The 24,866-nt window shown below is 41.5% G+C and overlaps 1 long non-coding RNA gene across 1 annotated transcript in view; it reads right to left on the bottom strand.

The window, feature by feature from the left end:
* Nucleotides 1-5,700: 5,700 nt before the first annotated feature.
* LOC131906007 (uncharacterized) overlaps nucleotides 5,701-24,866 on the bottom strand; it is a 156,393-nt gene continuing 137,227 nt past the window's right edge. Inside the window, exons 3-4 of the long non-coding RNA XR_009378091.1 lie at nucleotides 7,066-7,310; nucleotides 5,701-6,538 (exon numbers count right to left, since the gene is read on the bottom strand). This is a non-coding gene — a long non-coding RNA (uncharacterized LOC131906007). The remainder of the gene's footprint in view (nucleotides 6,539-7,065; nucleotides 7,311-24,866) is intronic.

Here is a 24,866-nt window from a genome sequence, read left to right as displayed (position 1 = left end):
CAAGAATGAAAAGGGGAAAAGGACAGGAGGTTGCTAAGAGACAATGTCAAGCTGGGCCATGGGATTAACAGCCGAAATCAAAGCAAGAACTTAATGGTATATTCTTGCAGTAGCAGCCTTCTCCAAGCCCAATGGGGAGAGGGTGATTACCCAAGTAATTCCACTCCAAATCAGGCGGAAAGGGCCCCCTTTCCTTCTTGGCCAGATGAAATGTAAAAACCAAGTGATTTAAAAAAATAATACTAGCTAATACCATCCTCAGGCTTAACTGAAGGCTGCCTTGCGATCTTTTGTTTGCTACTGAGTACTAAGAATCATTAATGCTGAAATTATTTGCAACCTGTTGGTTGAGAGTGGTCAAACATTTTCCAAGATGTGTTTGGGAGGCTATGGTTTACCAAATGACTATGATGATATTTCATAGCCCTGTGCTTTTGTTTCACATAAATCAGTTTATTGGATTTAAGCAACAGCCTTGTGAATTGGTTATTTGCCCCCCAACCCGGCACCTTTGCAGAAGCAAAGGCGTCAAGAGGCTCAGCAATTTGTTCAAAATGACTCAGCCACTGGGGAATAAGGAACTGGGGTCGGAGTTTCTAGGAACTGGATTTAAATCTTGCTCCAGCTGACACCTCACACTCTGACTCAGTTTTCACATGTGAAAAAATGGAGACACAACGTACAGAGCTGCTGAGCTTAAAGATAATACAATACACACACTATATATTCCAAAAGTAACTGTAGATACTATGCTCCTCCTCCTTATATCATTATCATCACCACCATCACCACCACCATCATCATCACCATTATCATCATCCTTGTTTTGCATTTCATGCTTAGAATTCTGAGATACACAGCAAGGAACATGTGTTTTAGTAGGTTTAGGTATGCAAGAGGCTAGTTAAATGGTGAACCTCTTTAGAGAAATGGAAAATCTTGCTGCCATTCATTGGGCCAAACACCCACCAGCTACCAAGGCAGCATCCTTTTGGGGTTTATGAAGGACCAAGAGCAAGAGACTTCATGGGGTCAGGTTCTGTTTTACAGCAGGTGCTTGGTAGAGCAGGAGGAACTGGTGACTTCTGTCTGACTAGCTACCAGAATCCTTTAGGGGCTTGGTCACACAACTTTCTAAGCCCTGGCCCTTGAGTGCCTGAAGCCACAGATCTGTGATGGCTCCTGAGAAACACAGGCAAATGGAAACTTGCAGCTAACACTAATCATCAGCCTGCTTCTGAAGCCACTGGACATGGCGCACAAGCTTTAGATCCAGTGCTTGGGAAGGAGAGGCAAAGACAGAGGCAGATGCAGGCCAGTCTCTATGAGTCTGAGGCCAGTTCACACAGTGAGTTCAAGATCACCCAGGGCTACATAATAAAAACCTGTCAAAAACCAAAACAAAGCAAACTAAACAAACGAAGGAATGAACAAATCCTACCACCCCCTGGTTGATAAGACTTGGAAAGCCTTCCTATTCATTTACCCCTGGAGGATTCAGAGGAACTGGTGGAATTATGTTTTGATCCAGAGAGACTATCACAGTCTTCCATTGTGCAGGTACACAACAACTTTCAGCCGTCCTGGGCTCCATGCTTCATGTTTAATACAGTGGCCTGCACTGGTGGAAGGAAAGAGCTTGAGAAGGGTTTGTGTGAGGGCAGTACACAGACTTGTATACGACAGGCCTGGGTTCAGATCCCAGTGTGGAATTAGGAGGGAGAGAGGACACACTCTAGCTAGGAAAAAGAAAGATATGGAGTATGGGGGCCGTGGGCCCACCCTCGAAGGCCATGCTATTCAGAGTATTTAATGTCACCGCCATCAGCTACATAATGCAAGTGAAAAGCCAGCAGGAGAAATAAAATCCTCAGTTATGGTTTAGTAATTGCTTTCAAGACAGCAGGAAATAAAAACGTTCCCAAGTCCTTGTATAGTGGCATGTTTCCCTTCGTGGACTAGCATGCACATGAGTTACATTTTCATGGCTGGCTTTAAATTAGCCTTGATTTCTCTGTCAAGTAGAGTTAAAGTTCACTGTAAGATATTTCATGGCTTGTCTAAAAGTGATGATTTCAAGTCTTCTAAATATTTATGCCAGTGTTATTATTTAGGAAAATAATCAAAAATAAAAGGCTAGCCTTCACCGCTATTATTGGCCTGGGGTTCTAACATATGTCCTAAAATAGTTCATACTTGGAAATTGAGTTCTTCATTAAAATGCCACTGCAATTATATATGTACTGGAAAAGAATATGAATGCTGGCCTCTTTCTAGCTATATAATCAGAGACAATATTCATAAACTCTTTAAATATTTTTTTCATTTTGATTCAAAGATAATTGTATCTGATTTTTGATGGTTTCAAGGAAGGTAGAATGAGAGACCCAATATTAAGTGCTGGCAAAAGTTTGGCACATACTAAAGGCTTAAAAAAATAGTAGCACTCATCTTTGTTTTGGTCCAACTCAATTTACACTAGGTATCTGTCTCCTGTGGCTAAGCACCAGTACTTCCCTGGATTTATGTCCTGTCATCTGTGAAATGGGAATAATGATATATATTTACAATGTTGTCAATGTGACATGGGTGATGACTCCATGCAAAACAGCTTGCATCCTGCGTATTAATCAGTGTTGACTTACATGCAATTTGCAGGGATGATGTGCTATCTTTTTTGTCCAAAACTCTTAAATCTTTCATTCAAAAACCATACCATACATTCATTGGTATCTCCATCTATTTTGGAGCCCTAGAAACATAGTAGCCCAAAGGTATGATGTCACCACTTTCTGTTCTCAGGGAGGGCTTCCCCTTACTGAGGAAGAGGCCAAGAGCCAAGTGTAAAGAAGCAGTGTTGCACCTAGTGAGACCTCGGGCCCTTTTGCCTAGGGAACTTCCGTTATTATCTTCTAAAATGTTATCATCAACCATAACACTGACTGACACCAGATACAATGCAAGAGACCAAGGGCAGAGTGATTGTGTTGGAGATTTTATGTCAACTTGACAGAAGCTAAAGTCATCTGAGGGGAAGGAACCTCAACTGAGAAAATGTCTTCATATGTCAGGCTGTAGGCAAACTTGTGGGGAATTTTCTTAACTAGTCATTGATGGGAGAGAGCCCAACCCAGTGTGGGTGATACCACTCTAGGCTGGTGGTCTTGGGTTCTATTTTTTAAAAAAGAGCAGCCTGAGCAAGCAATGGGAAGCAAGCCAGTAAGCAGCACCCCTCCGTACCCTCTGCATCAGGTACTGCATCTCTGCTCCTACCTCCAGGTTTCTGGTCTGTTTGAGTTCTGTCCTGACTTTCATCAGTGATGGACAGTGATGTGGAAGTATAAGCCAAATAAACCCTTTCCTCCCCAAGTTGCTTCTGTCATGACATTTCATCACAGAAACGATCAACCTAACTGGAACAGTGATAAACCACTAGCATTCTCTCTCCCCCATGGACACTCTGGACGAGAGAAGGAGTGTTCATTTATCTGGGGGGGATGGGGCTTGAGGAGGACAGAATTTGATAGGGAGATGGGGAGAGAAAATGGCTTGCTTAAAAGAATACCCAGAGCATACGCATGGCTGATGACATGGAGTCAACTAGAGGTGATGTGAGAACAATGAGACAGGACAGGGAATCCAGGCCGGTACCCAAGACCTCCAGACTCATGATAAGATGTGTGATAGACACCATGAGCCACTGAAAAATTCTGAACAGGGGTTGTCATGATCAGATCTGAGTTTTAGGAAATCCATCCTAGCTGCTTCATGGTGAAAAGGATAAGTAATATGGAGCAGAAGACGGAACCTTCAGTTTCTTTTCACTGCTATCATAGTGAGTGCTCTGTCCTCTGAAGTGAGTGTAAGAGGCAAGAGGATAGGGAAATGTGAAATTCAGTGTGGCTATTCTTTCCTGGGGCGTTTAGAGGAAGTACATACGGTGCTCACTAGACATGACACATAATTTCTGCGGGAGACAGTTTCCAAGATTGTGATCAATGGACTTCACATCCTGATGTCCCTACCCTTGAATAACCCTTTCCTCATGAAGGGGTGCTATACCCGATACTTCCTTTTAGCAAGAAGAATGTAGCTAAAATAATGAGAGGAGACTTCCATGGTTGTGCTGCCCAAGACGGCTGGCATGGTTTCCCTCTCCTCACTTGCTAACCCCACCCTCTCCTTCGAGTGTTCACCTTGATGAAGCTCCCAGTAGAGAGGCCCCACATGACAAGGAACTGAGCAGTCCAACCACGTTCAAGAAACCAGACTCCATCACTCGTCACTGAGGAAGCCTGAGGACAGCGCCAACCTTAGCTGGGAGAATCACAGAAAGAGGCAGCACCTCCTTGTTGCTTGAGGGACATCCCAGTACCAATGAGTTAGATAAGCTATGCCTGGCTTCCTGACCCACAGAAAATGTTAGATCAGAATTTGTCCCATTTTAAGCTCCTAAACTGGGACCAGTGTGTTACACGACACCTGGCTGGATCCTCTCCTGTGACGTCAGACATCAAGAGAAGGCACAACACTGAGAAGCGTGAATGACAAATGTTATCATAGATGGCCAAGAAAGCAGAAGTAACAGAGGATGACAAGGCAGGAGAAAGCTTTACTTCTGGCCAGTAGGCAGGTGCTGTGATTCACAAAGAAATCATGTGAGCATTCTGGGCTGGGTTGGGGAAGAAAGGGTGTCAGGGTCCGTGTGGGCTTACACACACCCCTTAAGTGAGGCTCTCAAGGTTAAACTCTAGTTTCCACTACAGGTAGTAGCGTGACTTTTTGAGGATTAACAATATGATCTGGTTTTGCTTTCTATGTTGTGTTCAAATTCTTGTTTGGATATTATGATCTTGCATTCCTAAATGCTCTCCCAAAGACATTTATTAATGAGTTTAGCAGCTGGCTGTGCAGTCCCCTCCACATTCTTCTTTCCCTGTCTCTGGATTCTGAACCCAATGGTGCAGTCCACAAACCCTTAGCGCGCGTGTCTTTTCTATTCATCATCTGTCATTTTTTGAGCTGACTTGGAAACAGTGTGGAAAGTCTAGACTCAGTAAGACCTGAGTGTACAGTCAGAATGTCCCCAGCTACTGGGTCAAGTTCCATGCTTGTTTGTGGCCCATCAGGAGTTCGTGGGTTGTGACAGGTTGCTGCTCTCTCCAGCCTAAGCGGTCTCATTCAGCTTAGAACAGAACTGTCAAGGGGTAGGGAGCTACCACTTCATTGCTGTGTGGGTTCAAGGAAACGTGTTAACCTTTCTGAGGCTATCTATGGGACCGTCTTGAGGAGGGTAGCAGAGCTAAGCAAAGGCCGAGCACAAACTCCCAAATGCGCAGATCTGCGATAAAGCAGCTAACCTTTGTGGTTTCTTACCTGCCTGGCAAACACTACGCTCCTCTAGAAGCTGCCAAGCCGGCAGCTGCCTGAGACATGTCATAAATAGCCTGCAGAGCAATTTGCTTTCAAAGAGAACCAGGCAAGGGGGTGGGAGGAGGCGGCCAGCAGTGGGCCCAGCCCTAAGTCTGGACAAATTTGGCAGCAGCAAGATGCACGCTGCTCTGTGTGTGTCTCTGCAGGGCCTCACCAGCTCAATACTGTCCTGAACCCCTACCCCTGCATTCGTGAGCAAGATCAGCTGGGGCTATTCCACGGCACCTATACCTATCTATTCTAAAGCCGGAGTTGCCTGAAATCGCCTTGCTTGATTTCTTTCTTTTTAGTGCCACCACGGCCTTCCCCACCTTCTGCCAAATTTGTTTCTCTTCTTTACTTCTCTTGATGCAGGAGGAACAGATGCAGGGACTATTTGAAAAACTATGCAGCACACCAAACAGCTGTTGCTGGCACTCCACACCGTTGAGCTTAGAAAATGATGTGATGCTGGTGGCCGCACAGGTCACACAACAGCGTCTCCTGTCACCAGATACTCGGCTTCTTCATTTTCATTCTGGAAAATGACACTGGTCTCCTAGCCCTGGGCTGTCATTTGGTTGGCTCCATCTTACTGTTGAGATCCAGGGTAAATAACGGACAGCCTCCTCCAAGAGGCTCTTCCTGATAACCCACAGCGTTCGGTCCTCCCCATCCTTGCCATCATTATTACCTGCTCTTCAGTAACCTATTACATTTTCTTCTCAACACCATAAGAGTGTGTCTATATTTAGGGTCAAAGCACTGGTTAGTAGCAGCACCAGGATTGGAATTTTTAAAGCATACTTATGCCATCCAACATGTTCGTCAAGTATTGCTGTTGAGCACTTGAACCGTGGCTAGTCCAAACTGAAGTATTCTATAAATACAAAATACATCCGAGAGTTGAAAGACTTAATCCAGTTGGGTAAGCCTTATGCAAAATGCTTGGGACCCAAAGTGCTCCGTTTTCCAGGTTTTTCACGTTTGGGGATATTTGCATAGACTTATTGATTGAGCACACTTAATTTGAAAATCTGAACATCTTCAGAGCTGATGTGATCCTCAGAAGGTTTTTGTATTGGAGCATTTCAGATTTCTGAGTTTTTCATTAGGCATGGCCAACCTGTGTGATAATGAGGAGGTGGTTATTAAACTATGCCATTAATGTATTTTACATTGATTGCAGTATAATGATAATTTTATACATTAGGTTAAATAAAGTAGAATATTGTGATTAATTTTGGCAGCGTCTTACATTTCAGTTGTATTTCTGTGGACAGCACTAATCTATCCCTTTCATCACTGTACCAGTAAGAACTGAAATGCCAGTAGACTTGACAAAGTGTCTCTATGGGTACTACTGGCACCAATAATTTGGACTCCTTTCTATGGGTTTCAAAGTTCATTTGTTTAAAAAGAATAGAAATAGTGTCTTTTTAACATTGCACATCCATTAGGTATCTACTCTATACAAACCAGTATGCAAGATGCTTCTTCCTGCAGGTACAACCTAAGTTAATCAGGAAGGACCAGAAACCTAGCACAAGCTGCCCAGTATAAAAGGTTGAGTGCATAGAAGACTTGTGATATAGTTCATACATTTGAAGGGAGAGCTGAGTGAACATCAGAGATGAGGATCCAAGGTTATACCCTTCCTCTCTCAATTCTACCTCTGTGTGAGTTGATTCCACGTTTTCTTAACCTTTTCCTCCTGTGGACATAGCTAGAGGCAAGTTGGAGGTAGTTTTCAGGGATGTCTTGAGTATGAACTCCAAACAGCACTCTTACTCATTGGCTGTGTTGATCCTGTGAGGATCCCTGGTACCAATCACAGGTGGAATATGGTGACAGGTCAGTCAGGCCAACCAACCAGGTGGTATCCTGTGTTCAATCACCTAAACAAACAGGTTGGTTAAGTTGATGGTGAACCCACATTAAAACCAAATAACTAAAGCCAGGGAAAGTGCATTTCCAAAGCAAAGGGGGCTATTTTTGAATTAAGGAAATCTGCTTACCACACAGAGAGACATGTTCATGAGACCCGCATTACTGTTTATCTAGGGAGAAATTATGGACGTCTTGGCTGAAAGTAAAGACTGTGACACTGGCATTGAAGCTTCCGAACAAGAGGAAAATGTAACAGGAGATTAAAAAAACAAAGGTGCTGTTTGAGGGGTGTGTGTGTGTGTGTGTGTGTGTGTGTGTGTGTGTGTGTGCGCGCGCGCGTTGTATGAGAATAATGAGCCTTAGACATGAACCTTCCTTTAAAACGATAGTTCTCAACCTGAGGGTCACGACCCCTTAGGAGGCTCAAACAACTATTTCACAGGGGTCACCTAAGACCATCGGAAAACACAGATCTTTACATTACAATTCATAACAGTAGCAAAATTATAGTTAGAAAGTAGCAAAGAGAATAATTTTATGCTTGGGGTTAACACAGCTTGAGGAACAGCATTAAAGGGTGGCAACATTAGGAAGGCTGAAAATCGCTGCTCTAAAGGCATCTTTGCCCATGATGTCTGTTCAGGATCCCAACATGTATGTGCACGCAGTCGCTGCTGCAAGGAGTGAGCTTGACCTCTGCACCTCTGACTTTTGCGCTGCTGTCAGGAAAATGCCAGACAGAAACAACTTGGCAGAGGAAGAGTTTGCTTTGGGTGACTGCTTCCGAGGTTCTCTGGCCGTGGTGGTGGGGAAGGCATGGCTGTAGGAGTGTGTGGCAGAGGCTTGTCACACAAGAGATCAGGTAACACAGAGTGTAGCTTAGAACTAGGGGCCAGGCTCCAACCTGCAGAGATGCACCTCCCTGGTCCACTCCTGCCAACCAGGCCCCACGTCGGAAGGGCTCCAGGACTTCCCAAAACAGCACCATGGACTGGGAACACCTCACACATGAACCTGTCCGGGACAGTTTATATCCAAGCTCTAACAATGTCTTATCACCTCTGGAACACCGCTGCTAACAATTTATTGAGTTCTAACAGTGCAGAACAGAATTAAAACCAGTTCTGGTCTGCTAGACAAATGGAGCATCTCACTAATATTATCTGACCATGCCCTGCAGAGAAACAGAAAGTTTTTGCTCTCTCTGTCTCTGTCTGTCTGTCTGTCTGTCTGTCTGTCTGTCTCTCTCTCTCTCTCTCTCTCTCTCTCTCTCTCTCTCTCTCTCTCTCTCTCTGTGTGTGTGTGTGTGTGTGTGTGTGTGTGTGTGTGTGTGTGTGTGTGTGAAAAAGAGACTTTTTGGTCCCTCCACAGGAAATGTGTTTTCTCTTTGTTGGGGGTTGGGTTTCCCATTTCCAGCTTCATGCTTTAAAGCTGTCAACTCACCACTCACCTTCCCCCATCTCCATGAACACAGACTCTTTCCCACAAGAGTCACATTTGGACACATTTCCTTAGGATGGAGAATACTGGGCTTCAGGACCAGGTGAAACTGCAGATACTGAATAGATCTTGGCGTGGTTGATAAGCCCACCCATGTCTTGGAAGCCCAGTGGATATGTTGAAATACATATGTGTATCTTATTCTCACTTCATGAAGAAATGTTTGGAAATGTGTGTGTTACCTTCCTGTATTTCTGGAATGATAAATCGTGAGTTTTTAACTCTCCTGTTTTCTTTCTGGCTATTCAGTTCCATCAGTCAAAGAGATGAGACTCTAACTTTTCAGCCAGGATGCTGGGGGTCTTGTCTCAGCTACTAGGGCAGAAAGAGTGGGGTTTGCTGTGCATGTCTGAAACTTCATAAAAATAAGGGTTGGTTTGTGGCTGGGAGGCTCTCGTTTCAAGAAAAGGGTGGGGAATAAGGTTTGTTTGCATGGTAACTCAGGGCTAGTGTGTACTGCACCCAGTCATCGTGTTCTTGGACCCCTTGGAGCTTACATTTCCACTATGTCACCTTCACTGTGCTTTGTGGAAGTCACAAACAGGTGGGCACCAAAGGCTGACTTAGCATCAATCGCGTGCTAATGTTGGATAAATCTGGGGAGTTTTCTTTACATTAATCCTCATGACACAGGATGCAGGTTTTCTGATGTGGGGCACACTGATCCTTTCTACAGATCACTGGAAGTTAGGTCTCTAATATGTGCAGTGTCTCGGGAATGGAGCTATAGAGAGATGTTCTTAAAAAGGGGTGAGTAGTAGTTGGGGAAAATGTTTTCTTTCCTGGAAGCTTTCATGTTTAATTAAATCTGTGAATTCCACATTTTTCCCCTTCTTATTTTAAATCCCAGCCAACTGGGGCCTTGCCTTTCTGGCCCAGACAGCAACCTACATGTCTAGCTTTGCAGGTAATGGTGGTGATTCATTGTTGTAACCGAGGGAGGGAAGAAACACACACAGAGGGCTTCTTCTCTCTCGACAGAGCACAGAGTGTCATTTTTGGAACAGCCGGTAACTTCTAGTTAAACATTGCCAGGTTTACTTTAAAGGGACATTCCATGGCTTTGTTTGTGTGCATTTTTGATTTTTATGTTTGAAGTTATTTCAGAGCAAAGAAAAAAAAAGTTAATGATTCATACATGTAACCAAGTGTGGGGTTGTAATTATTTGCCTAGGTAAAACACCGGTAACCATGAGATCAGAGTACCCCATTCTGTTGAATTTTAGGCATTAAAAACAGACAGAGCTTTTAGAGATAAAATCCTTGGTTATTTTTTGTTGTAACTCTATTATTTTTATTATTCTATAATGTATGAGTTCTTTTCTACAATGTGATCTACAACATTGCCTTGATGATTTGAGTATCCAGAAAACAAGTAATTTGGTTTTTATCCTGAGGTGAAAGAGGAAATAATTTGGCATTCAATGAATAATATGTTTATCTCCGTAATTAAACACCAGGCCAAGTGAATCAGATTATTATTGAATCCCAAAATATTAGGCAAGGAATTCAGGATTCGGAGTTCTCTGCCTTGTTACTACCCCGTGGCCTTTGAACAAGCTGTTCCACTGCCGACACCTCCCTGTTCACTCCCTTTTCTCTGAGTATCTCCTACTCATCATTTCTCAATTTAGTATCATGTCCCAGAGACTGCCTGGCGAGTTTAGTCCTCATGGAGTACTCTCATTTTTCTTACAAAAAATTATAACTCATCACATCTGGTCAACGTTTATGGTCTGTGTCGAGGCAGTTATCGTGAGGTGAGGATGGCTGGAATGTCAAGTGTCTGCATTTATAAAGACTCTGTTGATATTAATTAATCCATTTAACTGATATTCCATTCCATCTTGGTGCAAGGCAGAAGTGGAAAATGATTCCCACTTAAAACCCACGTAAACCTTAGAGGTTAAGGAGTCCAACCTCTGTCTCCAGACGAGGTCTATCACCTCTGTCTCCAGACGAGGTCTATCTTGGCTTTATGATTAGCTAAAACTTCCATCCCATAAAGGGTGCTGATGACCTCTGCAAGTGTATTATGCCACTTCAACACTGCTTCTAATGCAGACTCAAGAAACTGTCAGTACACATAGGTGACTGTGATCACCCCCATGATCCTCCTCTTAATCCCTCCCTGTGTTTGCCTCCCACGGTGAGCGGGTGAGTGGTGAGTTAGGACTGGCCTCTGCTAACTTCCTAGATTGCTATGCAACTCCAAGGTTAGACCACTTCAATGGTTAATCTTGATTATCAGTTTGATTGGATTCATGGGTGCCTTGGAGATTAGTAAAGCCTATTTCTAGGGTGTGTCTGAGAGTGTTTCCAGAGAGACTTAAGGGAAGAAGACCTGCCCTGAATGTGGGAAATGGGAGTTGTGGGAGTCCCGTCCCAAGTCTTGGGCCCCTTACAGACTAAAGACAGACAGAAAGAGACATCCCACTCACACAAGCATGCAATCTTCCTCTCTGTGTCTCTGTCTCTCTGTGTCTCTGTTTCTCTCTGTCTCTGGTCTCTCTGTCTCTCCTGAGTCTCTCTCTCTGTCTCTTCTCTCTAATGTGTCTCTGTCTCTCTCTGTCTCTTCTCTCTCTCTCTCTCTCTCTCTCTCTCTCTCTCTCTCTCTCTCTCTCTCTCTCTCTCTCTCTCTCTGCTTCTTCCTATGAAATCTCTGAAACTGTGGCACATAGTGAAGCTTTCCTTTGTTAAGTTGCTTTGTTCAGGTGTTTTGCACAACAATGACATAGCTAGGTCCTTAAAGGCATGGCCATGGCAGCCCTTGCCTGGATCTCTAGAGCCCAGTTGCGTGAACTGTCTGTCATCACCCCACACAGTGTTTCATAACTGAATATGGAGGGCACACACACACACAAAATCATCAACAGTAAAGGATTTCTGAATGCACAAAAGGTTAGTTGGAATCAAACATAATGAACCTGAAATGTTTCTGGCGAGTCTCACCCTTGGTGTCCTATGATGTCACTGCAGCCTTGGTTTTGAACTCACACGTCCATCATGCCACAACACAATGCCAGCACACTCAGATTCCAGACTATCGTACATTATAAACTGCAGTGATATATATTCTCTCCCTCTCTCCCTCTCTCTCTCTCTCTCTCTATATATATATATATATATATATATATTCTCTGCTCCATTGAAATATAATGATTTCATTTTGGAAAAACCAAGATTAAAGCCGGGCGGTGGTGGCGCACGCCTTTAATCCCAGCACTCGGGAGGCAGAGCCAGGTGGATCTTTGTGAGTTCGAGGCCAGCCTGGTCTACAGAGTGAGTTCCAGGAAAGGCGCAAAGCTACACAGAGAAACCCTGTCTTGAAAAACTAAAAAAAAAAAAAAAAAAAAAAGGAAAAACCAAGATTTTCAAACATGTTCCCACTGTCATGCCTTAACATGTAAATATTAAATGATCTATCCTTGGATTGCATTATACTAGAATGTTTGCTACTAAATAACACTGTGTTGCTGACTGAAGTATCACTAAAAACAAACAAACTAAAATGTTCAGTGAATTTTGCCTTGAGATTAAGACAGAATTGTCAACAATTTCTGAAGTGGTCTTAAACATGCTTCTGCTATTCTGTACTGCAGAGTTATAAGAAACCTGCTCGGCCGGGCGGTGGTGGCGCACGCCTTTAATCCCAGCACTCGGGAGGCAGAGGCAGGCGGATCTCTGTGAGTTCGAGGCCAGCCTGGTCTCCAAAGCGAGTTCCAGGAAAGGCACAAAGCTACACAGAGAAACCCTGTCTCGAAAAAAAAAAAAAAAAAAAAAAGAAGAAGAAGAAGAAACCTGCTCAATGTTGATGATCACAAAATCAAAATACTAATCAACTCTGAAAAGTACTGATATTCTGCATCTTGTACTAGTAAATATTCATGAAAATATATGTATACAAAATAATTATCTTTAAATAAAATTAATGGTTATTATCAGCAAATGTTTGGTTTATATTCTTATCTTATATACCTACATATACAGGATAATATAGAAAGTTCTTATGGGTAAAGGGGCCATAAGTGGAAAACATTTAAGAAGCCCTAATTCAGAGAACACATTTTGACCAAATCCAGCTGTCATGCTAGCAAGCATAGGAGCTGTCCTTTTGTCTCACTGCCATGACAGAAAGAACTTAAGGAAGACCTGATTTGGATTCACAATTGGAGGGCACTGTCCACTCTGGCGGTGAGGTCATGGCAGCAGGAGTTTGAGGCAGGTGTCACACTGTGGACACCATCAGGAAGCAGAAAGTGACGAGTGCTTGGCTCCCTTCCCCTTTTTATTCAGGACCCAGCCCATGAAACAGTGCCATCCAGTGCGTGCGAGAGTCTTCCCACCTCAGGTAACCTAATCTAAATAATCCATCACAGGCATGCCTAGAGGTTTATCTCCTAGATAAGTGGTTCTCAATCTTCCTAATACTTCGACCCTTTAGTACAATTCCTCATGTTGTGGTGACCACTCCCCAACTATAAAATTATTTCATTGCTATTTCATAACTAATTTTGCTACTGTTAAGAATTGTAATGCAAATATCTTCGCTTTCCAATGGTCTTAGGTGACCCCTTGTAAAAGAATCGTTTGACTCCTCCTCCAAGGGGCCATTGATTCACAGGTTGAGAACCACTGCCCTAAATGATTCTAGAGCCTTTCAAGTTGACAATGGAGATTAACAGGTTCTATGGAGAGGTCCATATAGAAAGAAGCTGAGGCCTTCATTACCAGCTAGGGACAGGATCCTTCAGCCTTGGAGCAGCTGCAGAACCTTGAGCTCGAGGTTTCAGGAAGAAATCAAAATATGTCTAATAGAATTTTTAATACTTCATACCTTGTCAGTAGCCTCTTCAGAAGGCTTCCAGAAATGAACATGCGAATGCACCTCCAACGTAGCACTTGCCTAGAGTGCTTAATGTCTTGGATTCAATACTCAAGACCAGGAAAAATGGAGAAGGTATTTTATAGGAACGGAGATATTAGCTCAATAGGTGAATGCTTGCCCAGCAGGTTCAAGACCTTGAAGTCTACCCCAAGGCCTTGGGTGGTGTGAACAATAATAATGGTAGCAAAGAAAAGTTGTTTTCATTTGTCTAATATTTATGGAAAGCTCAAACATTGACTATTCTTCACAACTAGACTAGTGGGATGAATTCTTTTCAGTTAAAATCAGTTTCTTGGGTCAAACAATAGTTTCAATAACCTCAGTCACACCAGCAAGCTGGTCTTTATATTTTTCATAATTAATTTTTAGTTCCCAGAATACTTCAGTCAATGGTGGCTTTGTATGCCACACCTGGAATTGGGTTTTTTGCATTATAACCGATGGTTTCTGAGAGCATTAACCCTCAGGGTAGGAGAACTTCAATTAAAGCTCAATGTGTATTATGAAGCTTATGAAATTGTTGGTCTCCATACAGCTTTTTAGATCCCTAGCGTCAGTCATTCTTTCCTCTTCCCAAGTTCCTGTTCATGTAGCAAGTATGCTCTGACCTTTCCTCTCCTGAGAAGTTTTTTTCAGGCTCCAAATAACTCAAGTGAAGGGCAGGCATGGCGGCGGACAGAATGAACACCACCTTCACGGGAGAGAGTACTGAGCCCTTCGTCTGGTAAAAAAGGCAGACGATGCTGGGCTGCATCTACTCCTGGCTTAAAGGACATGTGTGTTGTGGTGCTGCTTCACACCTGGCCCTGTTTTGTGTCATGGAGCACTTGTCCTTCTTGTTTCTATTCTTTGTTTTGCAAAGTTGTTTTTGTTTGCTCGTGGTTTTCATTTTTGTTGTTGTTGTTTGGTTTGTTTGTTTTTTTGTATTTTTTTAGACTGGCTTTGGTTGGGGCCATCTGATCCTTTGCAGTAGCTAGCCTGTGTTAGACTGCACATTATACTTTAAGGTTAGAGTTGTTCCTTTTATACTTTTCTATTTCCTGTCTTATACTCTTATTATAGAGATAAAAAATCTCAAGTGATACATAAGTATTTAAGGCAGATAAAAGCCACTTCTGTCCCCTATGATTAATAGTTTGGGTTCCATATCTTTCAAAGTTCTAATGTTTGTGTTTACTTTGTATAAGTAAGAATACATGTAAATTTTTAAATAGATGATTTTTTTGTATAAACAAGATCACTTAATAGTATTCTAAACATTAAAAAATCTCAACAATATAAGGATATTTATTTAACAGCAGTAACTTACATTTACTGAGCTATTCGGATGCAAAATCATCTTCCCTAGTTCTCAAAACAGTGCCATGTGAGGGCTACTGTGAATGTCTCTGCTTTACAGATAGTGATGGGGTCTTAGAGAGGTTCAGTGTCCTGTCTGGTGCCATATAGCTAGTAAGAGGCGAGCCAGGACTCAGCTTCCAGCAGTTGTACATTAGAGACAAACCTTAGCCACCATCCATCTCTCTATCTAGAACTGTGTCTCTTCAGAGCAGTTCCCAAATCCCTCTGATTTACCTGTGCTGCACTCTGTGGGCATTTTTCCTGCCCTTGAGTGGGCATTATCCTTCTCAGCACCCTCCAATCACCTCCCTACGCTGGTTACAGTTTTGCTCTCCTGAGGCCTCAGAGCACAGAGCAGCGCTAGTCCTTTCTCTCAAGGTATACTTTGCCCTCTTAAGTTGTCTGAAGGTAGAGTTAAGAACTCTATACAATTTGGGAGTCCTATTCATGAAATTTGCTGGGCCTCATCTCTTAGAAATAAATACATCTGAAGGGCAATAGTCCCTTCTTTTTCTTTCCTACTCTGTCTTGGACTGTTCATGCCTGACTCAGTTCATTCATGGTCTCTTGCTGAATGTTTCCAGCAATGCTTTGGGCTTGTTCCCATAGCTTTAAATTCTTCTCTTGAGAAAGAAGGAAATCTGTTTGCTCTGTGGCCTGGAATTAAAAGGAGGATGGGAGGAGATCTAGGGGCATAAAGATGTGAAGTAACTGCACTTGGTTTACAGACTAAGAAGCCAGTGTAATGAGTCTCTAAATCCATACCATGTCATGACCCGGGCCACTCCCAGATAGGACCCAGTGGTTATACAGGGAAAAGCACATTTTCTGAGAATAGATGTAAGCCCTCGGACAGGAGGTGGGCCTTTTGCTTTGTTCTTGGCACAGGGTAGTATGTAGTTTTCCTTTTCTGGGATGTGAAAGGCCATCATAATTTGGGAAGTTGGTAGCTTCCCAACTGGCTTGGTGGCAGGGAACTCTGGGACTTTACAAAAGAGGTTGATCTGCAGCTTGTGGAGGGCCAAGTGTCTGATGATTTCTGATTCTGGAACTTACCAAGCAGTCCTCATAAAGCAACACCAATCACACAGTGTGTACAGGTAACTGTGCAGTGTTGTCATGGTAACCGTGCAATGTTGTCATAGAATCTGTTTAGATAAGGGAACTAAGCAGAAGTTGTGGCTGGAGGAGAGAATAGACTTAATTCTGAAGGCGAGCTGCAATAAGCCAGTACTGGCTCTCCACAATAACAGAAAGAGAAGGAAGGATTCTGCAGTCATTCCCAGAATCCAAGGGAAACAGCTCTAAATTTGACTTGTAATGTCTAAAAAATCATGTTGCAGAGTGTGTGTCATAAGGACTAGTGGAGGAGTCCTTTTGAGATTGAACTCAGCTCTATTCCTTGTTAGCTGGAATTAGAACCTTGTATAATTGACTTAATTTTATATCCTCAGTTTTTCCATATTTGTTTATTGACTATTCTTTTGGAATGATAAATTTTTATTAAGGTATCTAAACAATAAAAATTGATAAGTGTAAACTGGACAAATGAGTGGAAACTTTATCAATAGAGAAATATCACTTAGGCCAAGACTAAAGCAGATATGTATGATTTTAGCATTAACTACTAAATTTGAAGTTAATTTCTCCTTCTGCCTTTTATTTTCATACTGACTAGGCTTATGGATCTGTGTGACTGTGTCATAAGCTTTAGTGTAAGTCTGCCTTGTTATTAACAGAAGTTTGAATTAGGTTCTAGACTTGGGTAGTATTTTCTTAATTTACTAACTTCAAAAAAATTTATTTTATGTGTCTAAGTTTTTGCCTGCAAGTATGTCTGTGTACCACATGTGTGCCTGGTGCCTGCAGTGGCCAGAAGAAAGCATCAGATTCTGTGGAACTGGAGTCAAAGACAGTTGTAAGCTGTTGAGTAGATTCTGGGAATCAAACCCAAGGCCTCTGGAAGTGTTCTGAACTACTGAGCTATCTCTCCAGAATTATTTCCATAATTTTAAAACCTGAGTTGCAAAAGACAGACATAATAGTGTAATGCCAGTGTCGGAGGTGGGTAGAGTAGAGACAGGTGGATCCTTGGAGCTCATTGGCTAGTCAGCCTAGGAAAATTGGTGAACTCCCAAATTCAGAAAGAGACCCTGTGTCAAAATGTAAAGTAGAGAGCAATTGAAGAAAACACCTGCCATTGACCTTCGACCTCTTCATGTACACACACACACACACACACACACACACACACATACACAATTACACACGTACAGGTGCACACATGCACATATGCATATACTACATATGTACTACACATATATGTACACAAAACCTTTATTTGCAATAGGGTGTCTCTTATATTACTAGAGGCTAAAATGAGATACTCTGGTTTTTGTTGTGTCTTTGGGAAAATTATTGAATGGCTCTGAGGTTTAGTTTTCTCTTTAATTAATTAAATATTATTTATTATAGCAGATTGTCCTGACAGTTTATTTAAATAATTCAATCCTTTTGAAAGTATCAGAGGGACTATTTATGGAATTAATAGCATCAGTTATTCTTTTCCTGCAAATAGCTTATGATTTCAGTTGGTCTAGGAACAGGTGAAAACAAATTTCAGAATGACATGAAATTGACCACCCCTGTGACCTGCTTGAGGCCTGCGTCTCTTATGCCTACCCAGCAAGCTCCTTTTCTAGGTAGAGATCTCAGAGTTGTACCAACTTCATCTACCTGTATGCCATTCCTGCCTGTCCCCCTTTTCAAGGTAGAGACCTTTGAAAGACTCTTACCACTTGAAGATGAGACCTGAGCACCTCCTCCAAACACCAGATGATTGCCTGTGAGAATCCTCTAACTACAAAATGTCTGCTTTTAGACTTAGAAATGTCACCCATCCCTAGTTAATCTGGGACCACTTCTGATACCAAGTATCAACACTGAATTATCCCAAGACTGAACGTTAAGTATCATTCAGTTGGTCTACAACCTGACAAGTTGGGATAATAGGAAACAAAGATCCAAACACCCACTGAAGAAAAGGAGATGAAATACCCAGACCAAGAAACATTAATAATTACCTAACTCCAGATGTGCAGGTCCCATCGCAAAAACACAAACAAATAATGAAGACAGTTTGTCTCCTCCAAAATTCTGTACTCCCGTAGTAATGTTCCCTGAGAAAGGAAATTTAGATGTTGTACAAGACAAAGATTTCAAAATAGTAATAATAAATATTATCAAGAAACTCAAGAAAGATAAGAATAAATTCTGAAGTGAAGACCATGAAAACACAAGGAATTGAGTGAAATAATGAAAACAATTCATGATATGAAAATAGAACTTAATTAAGATAGAATTTCTGAAGTAAAGCCAAGCAGAAATAAAACTTAAAATGAAAGATTCAGGAAGTCAATTAAAAAAAAAAAAACTAGAGTCAAAACGTCAACAATAGGATGGATAAAATGGAAGAGAGAATATCAGGGGGTTTATTATTATTATTTTATTGATGTTTTGCCTGTATGTATGTCTGTGTAAGGGTGTTGGATCCTGGAGTTACAGACAGTTGTGAGCACCATGTGGGTGCCGAGAATTGAACCTGGGTTCTCTAGAAGAACAGTCAGTGCTCTTAATCACTGAGCCATCTCTCCTGCCCCAAGATTATCAGGTTTTAAAGACAAACTAGAGGAATTGAATCACTCAGTTAAAAAAAAAAGTTAAAACTGGAAAAAAATAAAACAACTATGAACAGAGCATACGGGAACTCTGGGACGTGATAAAAAACACTGAATCTATGAATTGTAGGTAGAGAAAAGGAAAAGAGATCCAAATAAAAAGCACAGGAAATACTTTCAATAATGATGGGGAGGGGGACTCTTCTCTAAGGAAAGAAATGTTTGTCAAGGTGCTAGGAGCATGTAGAAAGGTAAATAGAGAGGATCAGAAAGAAACTCATGTCGCCATACAAAACCCGAAACACTACATACATTGAACAAGGAAAGGATACTGAAAGCTTCTAGGAAGAGCAAGTCACGTATAAAGGTCCATCAGAATAACAACTGAGTTTTCAAGAGACTAGAAAGCCCTCCAAGGCTTGCACTGATGTTCTCAAGTTATGAAGGACCACAGATGCCAGCCCAGACTTCTGTACACAAAACAATCAGTCATAAAATAAGCAAAAAGGACATCTTTCCATGATAAAAACAGATTTAAGGAATTTATGACCACTAAGCCAGGTTTACAGAAGATACTAGAAGAAATATCTCAGTGTGAAAAAGTTAAAAGTTTCCAGCACCTAGGTTCTGATGCCTTCCTCTGAATTTCAAGGACACTGGGTAGGCACATCATCACACACACACACACACACACACACACGTACACACACGTACACACACACACACACACACACACAGAGAGAGAGAGAGAGAGAGAGAGAGAGAGAGAGAGAGAGGACTGGGATGTTCAGACACATAAAATAAAAGCAAATGAACACTTTTTAAAAGAATTTGCACAACAAATTCATTATAAAATGAGATCTAAAAAAAACACAACAAAATAACAGGAACTAATACACATTATTCAGTAATAAGTCTCAATATTAACAGTATCATTTCCCCCAATATAGAGACACAGGCTATCAGAGTGATTAGAAAATAGGGTCTCCAAGAAACATATCTTACCATCAAAGATTGACACCACCTCTGGGGAAAGCATTCCATGAAACTAAGAAACAAGCAAAGGTAGCTATTTCAATATCCAGCAAAATACACTTCAAGCAACTAGTTGAAGACATAAGGAGGGTCACTTCATGCTCATTGAAGATAGATCCACCTACAGGATGTTACAATCCTAAACATATATTCTCCCCAGTTTCATAAAAGCAATACTATTAAATCTAAAATCACAGATTAAACATGGCGTATTATTAGTAGGCAACCTCACTACTTTATTCTCACCAATGGAAAGGTCATCTGGAAAAAACTAAGCAGAGAAACTCTGGAGTTGAATTAAATCATAAATCAAATAGATCTAACAGATATCTACAGAAAATTCCACACAAGCACTAAAGAATACAGGATATTCTCAGCAGCCCATGGAACTTTCTCCAAGATCAACCACATATTAGGATATAAAGCAAGTCTTAACAAATATAGGAAAATTGAAATCACATCCTGCATTCTGTCCAAACACAATGGAATAAAGCTGGATATCAACAACAATAGAAACTACAAAGAGTACACAAACTCATGGAAACTAAGCAGCATACTACCAAATGTTAATAGGGTAATGAAAGAAATCAAGGAGGAAGTTCAAAAAGTCCTAGAACTGAATTTTAAAAATATAAATACGCCTGTTACATGATACATTATTCATATATAAATATGTATTCCCACATATATAACTGAAAGACTTATATAATAAGAGTTTTTAGACACTAAACTAAAAACAACTGAAGATACTAAAAGATGGAAAGTCTCATGGATTTATAGAATATCATGAAAATGACCATCCCACCAAAAGCAATCTATGGATTCAATGCAATTCTCATCAAAATTCCAATGCATATCTTCACAGAAATTGAAAAACTAATCTTAAATTTCAAATGGAAACAAAAAATGCCAAAAGGAGCCAAAACAATCTTTAACAAATAATTGTTGGAGGGATCACAATCTCAGATATCAAGTTGTGCTTCAAAGATGCAGTAGTAAAAATAGCATGATACTGGCTTAACCACAAACTTGTTGATCAATGGAATGATATTGAGGACCTGTGGTGGTATTGTGTTCCCCAAAATATTATGCTCGCTAATAAACTTATCTGGGGTCAGAAAAGAGAACAGCCACAATATTAAACATAAAGAATAGGCAGTGGTAGCACACGCCTTTAATCCTAGCATTCCAGAGGCAGAAATCCCTCTGCATCTCTGTGTGTTCAAGGATACAGCCAAGCATGGTGACTCACGCCTTTAATCCCAGAAAGCGAGCCTTTAATCCCAGGGAGTGATGGCAGAAAGCAGAAAGATATATAAGATGTGAGGACCAGAAACTAGAAGCTTTAGGCTGGTTAAGCTTTCAGGCTTTGGAGCAGCAGTTCAGCTGAGATCCATTTGGATGAGGACACAGAAGCTTCCAGTCTGAGAAAACAGGATCAGCTGAGGAATTGGCGAGGTGAGGTAGCTGTGGCATGTTCTGCTTCTATGGTTTTCCAGCATTCACACCAATAACTGGCCTCAGGTTTGATTTTATTAATAAGACCTTTTAAGATTCATGCTACAAGGACCCACATAGAAGGCCACACTCCTAAAGCCACCTGATTTTTGACAAAGAAACCAACAATATTCAATGGAGAAAATACATCATCTTCAACAATGGTGCTGGTCAAACTGAATGGCTCCACATAGATGAATGAAACCTCATCATTATCTCTCATCCTGCACAAAACTCAACTCCAAATGGGTCAAAGACCTTGTGGTAGTTTGAATAGGGATGGCCCCCATAGACTCTTATGTTTGAATGCTTGGTCGATGGGGAGTGGCACTATTAGAAGGTATAGGCTTGTTGGAGGAAGTATGGCCTCGTTGGAGGAAGTGTGTCACTGTGGACGCAGGCTTTGAGGTCTCACAAGCTCAAGCTAGGCCTAGTATCACAGCCTCCTTCTGCTGCCAGTGGATCAAGATGTAGAACTCTAATTTAGTTCTCCAGCAACATGTCTGCTTACAGGCTGCCATGTTTCCCACCACAACGATAATGGGCTAAATTCCTGAAACTGTAAGCCAGCCCCAATTAAATGTTTTCCTTTATAAGAGTTGCCATGGTCATGGTGTTTCTTTACAACAAGAGAAACCCTAACTAAGACAGGCCTCAACATAGTGCCTGATACCCTGAATCTGGTAGAGGAGAATATAGGGAATATACTTCAACCATGGGCAGAGGAAAGGGTTTTTAGAATGAGACCCTGGTACACAGGCATTAAGATCAACAATTAATAAATGGGACCTTATGAAACTGAAAAAGCTTCTGTTCAAGCAAGTACACCATCACTTGAGAGAGGAGGCAGCCTACAGAATGAGAAGCAATCCCAGCATGGAGAAGAAAGGTAGGTGTGGAGTCCCAACTTAGCCGAGGAGCTGATGGAAGTGAGGCCATTAGTTTTCTTTAATAGTATGGTCTCTGGTAGGTTGACCACACACCCAAGACTTATAGAGACAGCACATATTGGACTTGATGGGTTTTTTTTTAAATGGAGGGTGAAAGTTAGGGGTGTGTGGAATAGTGTGTAGATCTTGGAGGAACTAGAGAAGAGGGATAAATATGATCAAAATACAATGTATGAAATTCTAAAATAATTATTTACAAAAAATGAAAATATGACATTAAATGACCATAGTACCACATCTTATAGCTTCTTAAGTGTCTGTCAGTAAGATGATCTAGAGCAGTGGTTCTCAACCTTCCTAATACTGTGACCCTTCAATACATCCTCATGTTGTGGTGACCCCCAACCATAAAATTATTTTCACTGCTACTGCATAACTATAATTTTACTACTATTGTGAATCATAACGTAATTATCTGATATTTCTAATGGTCTTAGGTGACCCCTGTGAAAGGATCATTTGACCCCAAAGGGTCACGACCCATAGGTTGAGAAACACTGCTCTAAAGTCATTCCTGTCCAACCACCCAAGAATAGGCTACCATATAAAATGTGGGAATCTCAGTTCATTTTAATTTTTAGTTTTAGATAAGCAATCAGTGGAACATATTTACAATTTTTTTTAATTTATCTGAAAATCAAGTCTTATTTCTGTGGTCTATATGTGTCCCCTTTAAAAGTTCATGTGTTGGAAACTCAGCCCCAAATTAATCTGTTAATAATATTTGGAAATGAGGTGATTGAGAAGAAATTAGGGTACAATCAGGTCAATAATGATGACATGAATTGTTTTACAGGAAGAGGAAGGGTCGTCAAGGTGGTATTATGGGTAACAGCACATGTGGTGAAGTCCACTGAGTGAGCTGAGTTTAATTCCTGGGACCCAGGTCTTGGACGGAGAGAACCAATTCCTTCAAGTTGTCTTCTGACCTCCGCACACTCACTGTGGCAATCTTTTCCCCAAATAAACACGTGATGATAATAATAATAATACAAAATTAAAGTAGAGAGACACCAGTGCTGGCACACTTGCTCTATTTCATCAGAGCTGGCATGCCTGCTCTGTCTCACCAGGGGATACCCTACCCTGGTAAAGGTAGGGTAGGTATAATGAAGCAAGCTGGCCCTCAGCAGATGCTGAGATGATGCCAGCATCCTTTTGAGCTTACCAGGCTCCAGGATGCCGAGCCACTATAAAATGCCATTCTTAGACATTACCTGGACCCAGGTCTTTTCTATAACAACTCAAAATGAACTAACCCTGAGTAGCTGAGATCTGTGACATTATTGAGTAGGAGAAGTGGTTAAAACTATGACACCTATTGGATGAATTAATAGTAGTATGTAAATTATGGGGCCCACTGTCTAGCATCAGGGCATTGAAATTCATCATATTTGTAAGAACACCCAAATATTTTCAAGCATATTATCTCCTTTGCTCTTTTCCCCAGCTTCTGAGCGGGCAGGGTTGGCATTTTCGTACCACTGGCAGAGGGAGGAATTTAGAATCCAGAACGAAGAGGCAACTTAGTCCAGGTCACCTCGCACAATAAGGAGTGGGTATGACCCACAAGCTTGGTTCCAAAGTCCATGTTTATTTTCTGACCTGTGACTTCTTTCCTTGTAGATACATTCTTGCATCAGAACTTCCGACAGGGTCTGATTTCGTTTTTATTAAATTAAGATCAGCATTCACATCCAAAGACAACTGGAGTGTTCTTTGTTATAAAAATTCCCTCTATGTTGGATTTTTCATCCCTATTTATCTATAAGGTAATAAAAGCAAATAATTCACAAATCCTGGGGAGAGATCAGAAAAACAAATCTCGCTGCTATTTTTGTGCTATAAGCACAGTGAGCAAGTGCTGTAATTGGTAGCAAATGTTCTGTAGCCTGTGCTATTTCACCATGCTAACCATAAAGCAAAGGGCGCTTCACCTCAGAAGTCTTTAAGACTCACAACTATCATTTCCCCATGTTATTACAGCAGTTTAAATTTTCAGTAGAACTCCAAACGGTCATTTGGAAGTCAATTGCCTCCTTGTGCTGTGTGTCTCTGGATTATCACTAATACATGATTTGCCCATCTTTGAATTTCTTTCTACTTAAAAAAAGAAAAGAAAAAATGTTTATGGAAAATGCTGTGTTTGGAAACCTTAAGCGGAAAGAGCTTTGAAAGATCAGGCAGGCATCCAAGCTGACCTCAGGCCAAAGTCTCTATGAAAGCTGATGGTCTCCAGCCCACTGGTACAGGACAGTGTGGGAGGAATGGACAATGAGCGGAGCCATGAGCATTTTTGTCCTTCTGGAATACCTGCTGTTGGGGCAAAGGGTGGGAGGCAGGGGGATTAGTGACAGGCAGCAATCTTGTGCTTCTGTACAAGGACTAGAAGCTCAACACCCACAGTACATGTAAGATCAGCAAGGAAAGAAAGTAATTAAATGTGTGGATTAATGCCATTATTCATTTAAAAACAAGCAGAGAGAATAAAAGAAGAAGAAGAAGAAGAAGAAGAAGAAGAAGAAGAAGAAGAAGAAGAAGAAGAAGAAGAAGAAGAAGAAGAAGAAGAAGAAGAAAAGGAGGAGGAAGAGGAGGAGGAGGAGGAGGAGGAGGAGGAGGAGGAGGAGGAGGAGGAGGAGGAGGAAGCCTGAAAGGGTAGAACACACAAATTGAAAC

This window comes from Peromyscus eremicus, chromosome 3, assembly GCF_949786415.1.
Source record: "Peromyscus eremicus chromosome 3, PerEre_H2_v1, whole genome shotgun sequence".
Lineage (NCBI taxonomy): Eukaryota > Metazoa > Chordata > Mammalia > Rodentia > Cricetidae > Peromyscus > Peromyscus eremicus.
The sequence above is the reverse complement of the archived record's forward strand: the minus strand, read 5'-3'. Positions and strand labels throughout refer to the sequence as shown.